Source organism: Triturus cristatus, chromosome 6, assembly GCF_964204655.1.
Source record: "Triturus cristatus chromosome 6, aTriCri1.1, whole genome shotgun sequence".
In the NCBI taxonomy this organism is placed as follows: domain Eukaryota; kingdom Metazoa; phylum Chordata; class Amphibia; order Caudata; family Salamandridae; genus Triturus; species Triturus cristatus.
The window spans coordinates 1,796,794,942-1,796,808,262 of NC_140589.1; the positions used below are offsets into that span (position 1 = coordinate 1,796,794,942).

Genomic DNA, 13,321 nt, shown 5'->3' on the forward strand with positions numbered 1-13,321 from the left:
ATTGCTTAGAATGGCAACCGTGCACGTTTGGCGATTCCCTTGCGGGAGTGAGCGGCGCCATATGGTAGCAATTATCACGCTCGCTCCCGCAAGGGAAACGCTGCGCGTCCCTGCTCACGGCCAGCACTCCCCCCACTTTTTTTTTTTGTATTGGAGACTCCAGCAGGTCTCCTCGGGTTTCAGTTTCACTTCGCGTGCACGGAGAATTGGATACTTTATTCTGATGGTGCGTTTGTTATCAGTATACACATCTTTGACTGTCAGCAGTCACACTGGAAGAACTGTGTTTTGCTAATGTGCTCTCATGGGGACATGTGCGTGATTAAACTCGTAGTGTTGCAGTGTGTTTTCCCGGATTGCTGACTTGTAAAGACGTGCATTAAAGGGGTATGCATATTGTATACAGCACACCTGAATGTTCTTTATTTGTATTTTTAGACGTTAGATAAAACTTGAAATGTTTCGAGGAAAATGCAGTGCGTACTGTATAAATGAATCCCATGAGTGGATTAGCGTGCCTCGTCCTTATGTCTGATTCATTTTGTAAAGCACGGCGCTAGCTTGTCAACCATGCTGTGAGCTGTAGCCACAAAACGTAAGCGCATGTGGCAGTAAAATATTTGCCTGGGACAGTAGCCAATACAAGACTGGTGACCTTTAGAGAAGTAGCCTATAACTTGTGTGATCGTTAGTTATAAATATTAGTTGTGAGAAGGTTACCACACGTAGGTCGCTGTTCTTCAGTATGGCGAATAGGGCTCGAGAACACCATTCCAGCAAAAATATTACTTATCCAAATTAACACTAAAACTAATTTTTTTGAAGGTCACTGCCAAATTAGTACATAATCATGGATATGGCTCGGCCAGTGGTATCGCTTTCTTCCGTGCTCCGGGCACTACCCTTGCTCCCTTTCATCTCAGGGGTTCTGAAGGCATTTTCAGGAGCAGAATGTAATCAGAGTCATAGGGCTGCCTTTACATTCTAATGTTTCTACTTGCCATAAATCCATCACAGCAAGGAGGCTGTTAACGAGCCAAGGGAAGGGCTAGGAATCTGATGTTTGTTGGGTCAGTGGCACATGGTGGTATTTTTGATACCCTTAGTATTCTAGTGATTTACCGTTCCTGCTGTCCTTCATTGAGACTAAGATAAATGCACTACCAGATGTTCTCCAGCCTGGTCCAGGAACATCAGAGCTTTTGCTGCTATTTAGTGATGCCCTCACAGATTCTTTGACGGATAATTGATAAATAGCATGTTGATGTCTGCCTATTAGTTGACACGTTGCTAAGCAACACAGACTTGTGCCCAGCGATCCACATTTCTCACCAAGCACCCTACTCCAGAAAGTCTCATTGTACAGACTTTTTTTCAATGATACAAGAGTGTGCATCCAGTTGTTCACTTGTTTAAAGTTCAACGCCCCAAATGCCCTGCAAAGGCTTTTTTGTATTTTTTTTGTTGTATCTTTTTAGGTCTTGCATACCTTTAGCAATCGATTCCGTTTTTCAGGCAAAAACGTGCACACATTCAATTGCTTTGAATGCAACGTGTGCACGTTTGGCGATTCCCTTGCGGGAGCGAGCTTTGAAACCATGTGTTTGTAATTAACAGATGGTTCCTGCTCGCTCCCGCAAGGGAAACAGGCGCAGGCCCCCTCCTCTCTCCCCTTCCCCTGCTGCCTCCTCCTTTCCTGTCTTTTTAGCCCTTCCCATTAGTTTCACATTCGTTACATTTGCCACTGCAACTCTTTTCACTTTATCTCAACAGTATATTACTTTTTTAACCTTTCAGTTCTATATGAAAAGCGCACTAACGCCATTAGGTAAAGCTGCAGCGCTATACAAAATGGAAATACATAGGTAAAACTTGCTGAACCCTTTTACCAACACAGATTCGGCCAAGAAAGTGCCGAAAGTCGCCTTTCTGCCACTTACCATTCAATGGTATCTACAAATCGCACCAGATGTTAATCATCATGTAGCTCTGTGAGCACGACTCCCCCTCCCTCCTTCTACCGCCCAACCCCCCACGTTAATCTTCATTAAACCAAGCCAAGCGGCATCAGTCTACCCGCTGTCAACAAAGCACTGCTCCGGTAACGCGAACACTGCAGCATTTCAGGGGCGCTCCGTGTACCAATAAAAATAATGAGTCAGCGACTACATCGGCAGCAGCTCTTTGTCAAAACACATCATAATATGTTTCAAGTGCAATTGCGACTTGTTACCGACCTTGCTGTGTTCCTCTCTCCTTTGGTTCGCGTAAATGCTACAAGCAGGAACAAGGACCCCCCTTTCCACCTCTGCTCTGGATTACGGTGGACGCTTCCTAATTAACGGCACAACTTCTAAATGTTTTCTGCGCAGCGCTGAACAAGCTCAAGTTCCTGGTTATTCATACCTAACACCTGATCCAAAGTCATGCAGGACACCCTCAGGTTGTCGCCTGGAAATGTATTCATCTTTCCAAAACGTTTATAATACAACCCCCAAAATACAAAGTGCTAATGGTTAAAACACCAGGACTGGCGAATACACGTCACAGGGCCACTAAGTATCTATTAGTATTCAGGGGTCAATTGCCACGTGTCAAGTGCAGCAGACTGAGTACTGTTCTTGTGTCTTCGCACTTTGGTATTTGTGGCCTTGCGTTCCCCTTATGAACCGCGCCAACCTTTTTGCACGTGTGGTTTTACTTTTTCCACTAGAAATGTAGGACTACTGCTCCCAGATACAACTAAATAAACAGGACTGAATGAGCTAGTCAAGCAGGTCGTATGAAACTTGAGGTTTTTGTAAGAGACAGTCCAATCAGTGGTGTGCAGAAAGTTTTCTAATTCATATCATTTTTATCCTTATCCACATCTGTCTTGTAGCATGCTACTCACATGTGCTGGCCATATCATACTTCCATAGACATGAACTGGAAGAGGCATTAATGCAGATAGCTCCCCACAGCCCTCGATACATGCCTACATCGGTGATCTTAGATCAACCGCCCGCAGTTTTCTTAAGTACCCACACAGCTCATGTGAAGTTGGGTGTGCGACCCTAATGCCAACTCGGGGAGAGGAGTTGGCCTAAGGGCTAGGGTGATCGACGGTGAATTTGGTTTGAGTCTCGGAAATGACGCTGAACATCCTGCGATTCTGGGCAAATCACTTGATCTCCCCGTGCCTAACAAAAAAAAAAAAAAAAATGAATGTGTCGTCATGAAATGCAAATGGTGCTATGATACCCGATTCGGGTCAAGTTTGCGCTATATAAAACTCCGTAAACTCAGTAAAATAAAAATAAAAACTTGAAAGTTTCTACCTTTTCCAGAGTACCTGCAGCTTCCAACTTGTCGGGAGGAAATAGCAATCGAGCCGGTTTCAGAGTACGCACTAGCGCAGCGAAGTGGCCCCCAATGACAACCAGGCGCTATAAAAACAATTAAATAATTTAATGGAACTGGATCGACACTGCATGCGGTTTGCGGGCGCACTCTGATATGGAATGTATGTGGCCCGATCAGGAACTTCTCACTAGAGGAGTGATCAAATGCATCTGTGATCTTGTACATCTATACACTTAAAGACTCTTTTTTGTTTCCCTAACATCCTGAAGCTCGTGCCATGGCACTCTCACATTCTCCCTCTAGGATGCCCTTGCCTTTCACAAGTCTATAGCGTCCTTTTCCCACAGAACTCGTTCCTTCTCTTTCTGTTTCTCCTCTGCTCATCTATCCACCGCTCCTCTCTCCATCCACCCTTTATCATTTTCATATCTCAGTTTAGCACTTAGCTTACAGAATTGAGGCCAAATGTATTTGTGAGGGGTTGACCACATCCAGCTGTAATCATTCACCCTCATTTGTAGCCAGGGCAGTTAAATAGCCCACATAAAACTAACCTAATGATGTTGTATTATTGTCATTAGCTCAACAATTACTGCCGGGGCTCGTGCCACCTCTATCTTGCCACCTCGTAGTGAAACTTTGAGCTTAATACTTATGTCAAGAGACTGAGAGAGTTTACCTGCAGGTGGCAGTAGGTCTGAGCGCATCTGTGAATCACACATGGATAGAGAACATGTTCATTTTGCACACATATAGAAACAAGCATTGGCATAGCCAATAGGTCTCCCCTATGGGATCTTATAAGTGTTTAGACATGCAACAGTTGATGTTGTTGCACCAAGAATATTGTGCTGCATAAGTAAATACTAATAAGATCCCAAAGGCAAGACCTATTGGCTATGACAATGCTGGTTTATTATTTCTATATCTGCAGCAGAAGGAGCAAAACTTGATTGCGGGTTTGGGAGAAAAGAGGTACCTCTTGTGGGAAGCTGGGAATGGATGCAGGGTACTTATTGCCATGAATTCAATGGATTCTCCTCACGAGACAAGATGGGGCTATGAATTCCTAAGATACTATAGACACAAATTTTACACTGTACTTGCTACACGAAAATTCCCATATGTATGCAATTATTCAAAAGTTTTAGCCCAAGGGAACAAGATAACATAAATGAACAGAAAGTGAGCGGCTATTTGTGTGTTTTAGCTGGAAATGCCAGTTATGTATCTAAGTATACATGTAGAAATAGAGGATGCACTCCTTCCCTTCTGTGGATACCTCGAATTTAGAATGAACTTCCTGTAGTGCGTGCGGTCAGATACTGTGATCCGTCCCAGTCACAGTGTTTTCAACAAGTATTGACAACAAGGCACTCCTCTCGCGCCATCTCTGCCGCACTGCTGAATGGGGAACATTTCCCTGTCATAGAGTCACATGTTCCAATTTAAACCATTAATTTCATATGTAAACCAGCATTAGTCCAAAGTTTTTGTCCAAACTGCTGTCTCTGCAGTGATTGTTTAAGTTTGGACAAAAACTTTGGACTAATGCTGGTTTAGAGCACCCTCCGCCTCACCACCTCCAGCGAAACCTTCCCCTCTGCGGAACACCTGCACTTCCAGATCCAGACCACCCCCAAAGCCACACTCAGAGGAACCCTCGTCTACAGACCGCCCGGCCCCTGAACACCCTTCGCCACCACAATCACCAACTTCATCGCACCCCACCCCATCGCCTCAACAAACTACATACTCATTGGAGACCTGAACTTCCACCTCGACAACCCCAGTGACCCCAACTCCACTATCCTTCGTGACAACCTCGCCAGCATCGGACTTAAACAACTCGCCAACACACCGACCTACAGAGCAGGAGCAACCCTCGACTCCATCTTCGTGGCAGGAAACAGCATCCAATTCAGCCACACAACGCAGCCGCCATGGATCAACCACCACTGTGTACACTTCGCCATCAACAAATCCAAGGCACCCAATCCAGCCCCACACCCACCAAGGAACTGGAGCAAGGTTACTGACGAGCAACTTAACTCCACCCTCACTCGAGACAGCCACACCTGGGCACCCGATGCAAACGACGCACCCAGAGAACTCCACACCTGGACCTCCAACTGCGAGGATGAGTTTGGCCCGCTACGCAACCCCGAAATACAACGCCCAGAAAAGTCGCCTGGTTCACCACCGCTCTCCAAGAAGCCAGACACACTTGCAGACACCTGGAGAAGAACTGGAGAAACACCAAGACAACCGAAAACCACACCACCTACAAGGACGCCATGACGGACTACCACAACCAGATCAGAGCCACCAAGAGGAACTTCATCCACAACAAAATCCTGGCCAACTCCACCAACTCCAAGGAACTTTTCAGTGTCTTTCAAGAATTCGCCAACCCACGCAGCGAAGCCACAGACATCCCACCATCCCAAGACCTCTGCGACAAGCTTGGAACCTATTTCCACCTCAAGATAAAAAACCTCTACGACAACTTTATCGACCATCCACCAGGCACCACAGACGGCCCCCCACATCCCCAGATACGCCAGCCAGCCCACCATATCCAACTGGACACCGATCACGGCCGAAGACACCGCCTCGACCATGAAAAGCATCCCTCGGGGAGGCCCCCACCGACCCCTGCCCACCTCACATCTACCACAGAGCCACGGCCGCCATTCCACATTAACTGCAATGCACCATCAACACCACCTTCAAAACAGACAACGGGAAGTGCGCAGAAGTCAGACCCCCGCTCCTCCCCTTCGCAGACAAAGTAGCAGAGAAAACAGTCAACAGGAAACTGAAAATTCATTGAAGAGAACGCCGTCCTCGACCCGTCCCAATCCGGATTCCGAAGCAACCACAGCACAGAGACCGCCCTACTCGCCGCCACAGACTACATGCGCACCCTCCTGGATCATGGCCACTCCGCAGCCCTCATCCTACTCGACCTATCAGCAGCCTTCGACACCGTCTCCCACTGTATTGAAGATCGTTATCTATATACGTACAATGCTAAGTTAGCACAACCGCGTTAGATGTTAGAAAGCCATCATGCCGCTTTTGCTGCTTTTGCACACGACACTGTAGTTACATGTTATTGATTGAGAAATGCTTGCTCGACTTTGCTTCACATGAGAACTGTCTGTTGTTCACATCCCAAACAGTGAGCAGCGACCTTGGTCTGCACATCGTGTAAAGAAACAGTCTGAGTCGCTAGACGGTGCATGTTGTTGCGTTCAGGTTGATCTGCCCACTATTTAGCCATAACACGCGCGCAGCTGCAAATACCTGAAAGTCGGGTGCTTTTAATATTGCAATGTTGCATGTTTTTCATTACATTCGGAAGAAGAGCTTTCCCAGGAGCAGAGCCTAGCTGATCCTGTGATGTGATCTCACTGAGCTGATCTTTACGGTATGGGATTCCCCATTCAAGCCTAGAGACCTTTTACTAGTCTAACAATAATAACATTAGTTTGCTAGCGAAAGGAAGGTGGCTGAGATCCACTGTCATTTTAGTATGATTACTCCTTTCATTTTCTGTGGTATTGTAACTATGCTGATGGTTTTGATTTTAATCATTTGTCTGCTTATGTTAGCCAAAGTACTGCATCTTAGGACACGAGGTTGATAAAATAAACTCTTTAAACTTTACCATGTCTCTGTTTATTCTGTTGTGGACTGATATGAGAATAATTACGAACAGGTATTTCTGATTCCCACCATTCCTGAGAAATACACTAAGTCGCTTGTTCTGGGTTGTCTATACATTGGGACCGCCGAGATAAACATCGGATAACGAATGGGACACTGATGCTGGTCGGATAAGGGGTTCTGAGGTGAGTTTTTGGTACACCGCAATTCACTGAGGTCCTGGTTTCCTGTGCATAGTTCTGTGCATAAGCAGAATCCCTGCAACATGACGCACCCAACATTTGGTCTATTGATTTGAAACGCCTTAGTAGTGCTTATACTAGTCCACAATTCCCTCACTCTGGTTTCCGGTGGACGGGGGTGACGGTTTAACCTACCTGTGTTTAGACTAATAGGTTCCTTCAAGCTTGATCATTAAAAAAGTTATTTTTACTGAACCCCAGTGCTACTGTTGATATCGTTGATACTCTTTAGTGTGTCCTAATGGCAGTCCAGTTGGCATATAGTCGTGCACCTCTGCGTCGTCATTTGACGACCTATGGGGTGCCAGATGATGGGATGGCTGTTATTTTTGAGGTGAGCGCTGATGCGTCATACCGGTATGAGTTGTTTTACTCATGGGTGAGTTTTTCGGCAGTGGATGACGATGATACGTTTCATACCTTTACTCCCACACAGCTGCCTGCGGTCTATTCCCCGTAAAGGACACAAGAAATTCCAATCTCTGCCTGGCAGTATACCATTTGGTTTAATGGCGCCCTTCCCCATGCGGTTGCACCGGCAAGAATGGGCCAGTTGTCCATTGCAGGGGCCACATGGCCGGTGCTGGCCGGCTTTACGCCTCCTCCCCGCTATCTCACGGTAGCGGTGGCTGAGTTGCGAGTGCTACACACAGCCCTGATTACGGTCCATAGGCCTTTAGTGCAGTACGTGTCGCGCAACGTTGGCTTGCTGAGAAATTTGACCAACTGGAGGCGGTTTTTCCGCATACCACTCCTGTAGAGAAACACAAGATACTCACAATTAGTTTGCCGAAAGACTTAGTCCCAGATATGGCTGATTGCACAAACTGGGGCAAGGTCTATGCCGCAACCTACTCGAAGTGCTTCGGCACTCCGTCTGTCTGTACTACCCTCCGTCATCAAACGTGTTCAAGAGAATCACGGTCCGGAGGCTGCTGTTGAATTGGGGATGAGGCTTGTCGGAGTGTTCGATGTGGTGGCTTCCATGGTAATGGGCAACCTCAAAGGTGATGCCATGCAGTTCCAAGTACTAAATAAGTTGGACAGCGTGGATGAACTCGACAAGCCCAAGGAGTTCGCAAAAATAATTGCGCAAGCCTACAGGCAAGTGGGCCGTAGTGCGTTGGGTATTAAACCACCCGTTATTCCGGATATAGTACAGCAAGCTAAGGTGAGCTCGTCGACTAAAGACGAACGCCCAATTTTTCCTAAACAACGTTGGCGAACAAAGAAACAGGGGAAGCAGCAACAGAAACAGGGGTCTCGTCCTGCCTCGCCCGTGCAGTCGTCCAGTGAACGTACATATGATCTGCGCGATCGATCTCGTATTAAGTCACCTGATAGGTTTCTGAACAACGCTCTCCTCGTTCTTCATAGGAAACATCGGCTTCACAATCCGGTGGCGGAGACCGTGGGAAAGGAAGGGGTGCCCAAAGTCGTGAGCAACCCCGCCAGACTGACGGCAAAGGCAAGCAGGACGAGTCTGCACGTCAACGACCCCTGTTTCAGAAGAAGAAAGTTGCTGCGCCAACAGCGAGGTATGCCACAGATGGTGCGGACGCAGCTTCAGAACCTGACATGGGCACTAACGCTACTCGACAGCGCGGCGGAAGTTACAGTAGTGCGACAAGCACTGCGTCCATATCTGGTGGCGACAGCAACCGATACGTTCATAACTGTAGAAACTGCTGACACTAGAGTGGCCCCCCCTGACAGACTATATAACATAGTCCTTTTGATTGAGGGTGACATACAACGTACGATTAAAGGGATTTTTTGGGATCATCTGACCACTTCATATGATATTCTATTAGCAGAGGCAGATTGGCCCCCGGCTTTCGTTTTAGATGCTCCTATAGGGGAGGAGGTAATCCTCCCGTCCTTTGCGCACACGGTGCCAAGGGACCAAGCTAAAAAGTTCACCGAGGAGTGGGCTCTGGTGCTTGCACCTGCTCTGTATCGTAATCAGGTAGGCTGGGATAAATTGTCCCCCAGCCATGAAATTCCGTTGCGGTCCACGCCCCAGCCACAACCCCAATATCCCATGCGTCGCGAAGCAAGACCTCACGTCGCAGCTATCCTTGAACAATTGGAATATCAAGGGGTAATTGAAACTTGTGTGTCACCAATGAATAATCCTTTATTCACTGTGACGAAACCTGACGGGTCGTACCGCTTAGTTTTGGATTACCGGCACTTAAACTCTCATTGCCGGACATGCGCAGTACAAAATACCCACAGTTCGGCTCTCATCGATAGTCTTGTGATAAAAAACGGTTTAAAACCACACTTGACATTTCCAATGGCTTTTACAGCCATAACATGTCCTCTCTTAGTAGTGAGTGGACGGCATTTACCTCGGGTGGCAAACAAAAACATTTCAAAAGATTACCGATGGGCTATAAAAACAGCCCTGGTGTCTTCGCCGCTCGCGTTATCTCTCTGTTAGAGAGCATAGACCCTGATGCGTACTCGTATGTGGATGATATTTATCTCACAGATGACGAGTTGGAACCGCATTTCAGTCGAGTTGATCGCATTATTGTTTTGTTTGCAGACTTCGGATACAAATTCAACTTTGCGAAGTCTCACATTGCGTATATACAGTGTTGTTCTTGGGGTACGAACTCAACAATGAAGGTCGAGGATTGGCTCCGCACTTCCTAGAGAAATGCGCATGCCTACGTGCTCCCACGACACTGAAGAAATTACAATCTCTGCTGGGTTTTCTGAATTTCGGTCGAACTTAAATTCCAGATTATGCCCAGCGTATCAAGCCGCTTTATGCCTTGATAGAACCTACTTTTTCCAAATCATGTTGGCTGCCAGAGCATTCAGCTATATTGCAATCATTTCAAGCTGATGTTCTTGCTTCAAAATACTTACTGACGCGTGATAACCACACTAACCTGGTCATAAGAATTGTGCCAGGCGCAGTGGGTTTCACATACTTGACGTTCAAGGAGGGCGACACCGTCCCCATTGCCTACAAATCTCACTTGTACACTTCGGCTGAACTGCGATTTCCCGCTGTTGAGAAAGTTCTGACGGCGGTGCAGATGGCGATTCTGAAAGAACGAGCACTATCGCAAGGAAAACGCATGTTGGTGGTTACACCATATCCTGCCCTTGAGGCGGTGACTAGAGCGAGTGTACCAAATTCTAAGGTGGATCCAATGGGCCACTTCCTTGACATCGCCTGACGTCACATATATCTTTGACGCGGCACTTCAGACTCAGGAGTTTTTGCAGTATGAATTCGTTCATCCAGCTCCTCTGTTTTTGTGCCCGCTCGAGGATTACCATTGTGTCATTTACACTGACGGTTCTGCGCAACCGGCAACTGGATCAAAGCATGCCTATTCAGCGGCCTGCACAATTGTGGTCGGTACTTTCGTAAATGGTGAATTCCAAACCGATGTCGTGCATACGCAGTCATTGGGTGATTGTACCGCACAGTTGGCGGAGCTTCGTGCTCTAGTGCTAGCGCTAGAATTTGCTGATCCCCGAGTCAATACCCTTATAGTGAGTAACTCATTTTATTGTGTCCAATCATACAACGACAATCTACATTTTTGGTCTCAGAATGACTACCATGATTACAAAGGTAGCACGATTAAGCATAAAACGCTTTGGGTTCGAGTGGCAGAACTTAAAGAACATCTGCCTCTCGTGAATGTTATTCACACTCTTGGTCACCAACGAGTTGGTGTCCATGCTGTCGGCAACAGCCTGGCTGACGAGGCAGCAAAAACAGCAGTGGCAACATACTTAGTAGCAGCAGTTACAAGATCCAAAAGTAAGATCGATGATGACATCTTGGCAGCCATTGCTGCTACAGAGAAGGGAACGAAATTTCCAAAAGGTTTCCCTTCTCGTTACCATTATCGCTTAAGTCCTGATAACGTCCCATTAGTGAGGATTAATGACGTTGGTGACAGGTTGATTCCCAACGCGGACTGCAGACCATCTTTGATATTAGCAGCTCACGAGGGCATGGCGTCCGCGCATGCCGGCGTTGCAGCTACTGTATCTCTGTTGCAACAACGTTACTGGTGGTGCGGTTTATATAAACAAGCCCGAGCTTATGTTCTAATTTGTGACATTTGCCAGCAGATAAAACCTTTAACTGAGGCGCGCCCACCACAAACTCAGTTGTACATATCTAATAAACCACTAGGTTGTGTTTATTTAGATCATTGCGGTCCATTTACCTCTGATACTGCGTACAAATACATCTTGGTTGCAGTGGATTCGTGCACACGTTTTCTGTGGGTGTGGCCACAAAGGAGTGCTGATGCCCGTACTGTCATAAAGGATTTGCGTGTCTTTGTTGGAAGTTTTGCATGTGGTACCTTTCATTCTGATCAGGGCCCTGCGTTCGCCTCTAAGGCGTACAAAGATGCCATGAGAAATTTGGGGGTCCAAGTCAAATTTTCGTCTCCATACCGACCTGAGGGTAATAGTGTAGTGGAGCGAATGAACCGTGACTTAAAGCAATCTTTGACAGCCAGGGTTTTAGGTACTGGCCGGAACTGGCTAGCCCACTTATATGACGTGCAACGTGCACTTAATAATCTCCCTAAAAGGTCTCTGGGTGGGCGGACCCCATACATGATGCTCTTTGGCATACAAATGTTTGTCCCAGACCTTGATGGTCTAGACATGGCGGCGTCGGCCGCACCCTTTGACGTAGATGATCACTGTGCTGTATTACAGAATCTTAAAGAAGCCAGAGACAGTCTAGCGAAGGAACACCTACCCTCCTCATCTGATGCTGCGCTTCAGGTTCCGGTAGTCGGCTGGCTACCTCGAGTTGGTGATCTGGTCCGTGAGAAGGTGGAGAACAAGAGTGAGTTCGGCCCCTGTTATCGCGCACCAGTTCCGGTGCTTGGAGTACAGGGTACACGAACAGTCATTTTACCTCCACTTCCTGGTCGAAAGGATAACAGGTACATCTCTATTGACAATGTCAAGCTACAGCGAGTGGCCGATTCTTCTTAGTATGACACCGACAGTTTCTTGCCCTTCGATGCTGAGAAATTCTGTTGTGGCCCCAGCTCTGACCCCTTGCCTGATGTTGCCGTCGAGATGCATACAGTTACTGGTCCTTTATTGCCACCGACACCTGGTGGTCTACCTGAAGATGTTGAGTATGCTTATGTTCCATTGCCTGTTTTACAATCCACCACAGTTACCCACCCAGTCACAATACTCTTTTGACTCTAATTCAATGACTTCCATTGCCCCGTCCAAAGTTTCGATTTTTGTGGCCTGGTTCAAAAGACATTTTTTAATTCCCCCTTCGACTTACATTTGGCTGGTGCTCATATGTATTTTTGTGTTTATGTCCATTGGCTTTGTGGTAGTGTTTTTTAAACTTATCAATGGACACTACCTGAAAGAAAGATCTACAATTCGACTGACTGATGGAACTTTGGCTCCCCACTCCTCATCACATATCATGAAAAGGGACCAGACTTTTGTGAACATTACTGCCTGGGATCGCTTGGGATGCGGTAAAATTTCAAATTCATGGCCCCACTGAAGTAATCAATGTGCCAAATGTATTTCGTGTTTCTATGGGTGATGTCGTTAAGCAGAACATCCACTCGGATGACTGGGATGTTCAAGCCATAGAGGCACTGTTTTCTGATTTGAAATATTATGCTGCATTTGATGCTGAGGATTTGTGTTTGGATACTGTTAATTATGATGAGCAATTCTGTTATCAACATTATGGCACGCATTTCCTACACAAAGCGAATACGTTTAGAAATTTTGTAAATTTTACACAATGGGAACACTGTCCCGCCCCTAGGCTGGGCAGCTCCGCCACGTTAGTGGACAAATTCACATATTTTTCTGATTTCAGTGTGTCAAATCCGGCCTCCTTTTATTTTAAGGATGCGCCTGAGTCTGCTTCTAAAGTTAGACTGACACACACCAAATTGTTGTATTCCAAGTCCTTTATGGACGAGTTGGCAATTGGAGGATATGATCTGTGGAAAGCTACTATCGATCTTAAATCGGTTTGGGGTTCTAAACCGTGGCAGGTA

General features: G+C 46.6%; 1 protein-coding gene across 5 annotated transcripts in view; it reads right to left on the reverse strand.

Moving 5' to 3' along the window:
* Positions 1 to 13,321, reverse strand: part of ESCO2 (establishment of sister chromatid cohesion N-acetyltransferase 2) — a 293,480-nt gene that overhangs the window by 188,510 nt on the left and 91,649 nt on the right. The gene's annotated exons all lie outside the window — the stretch shown is intronic.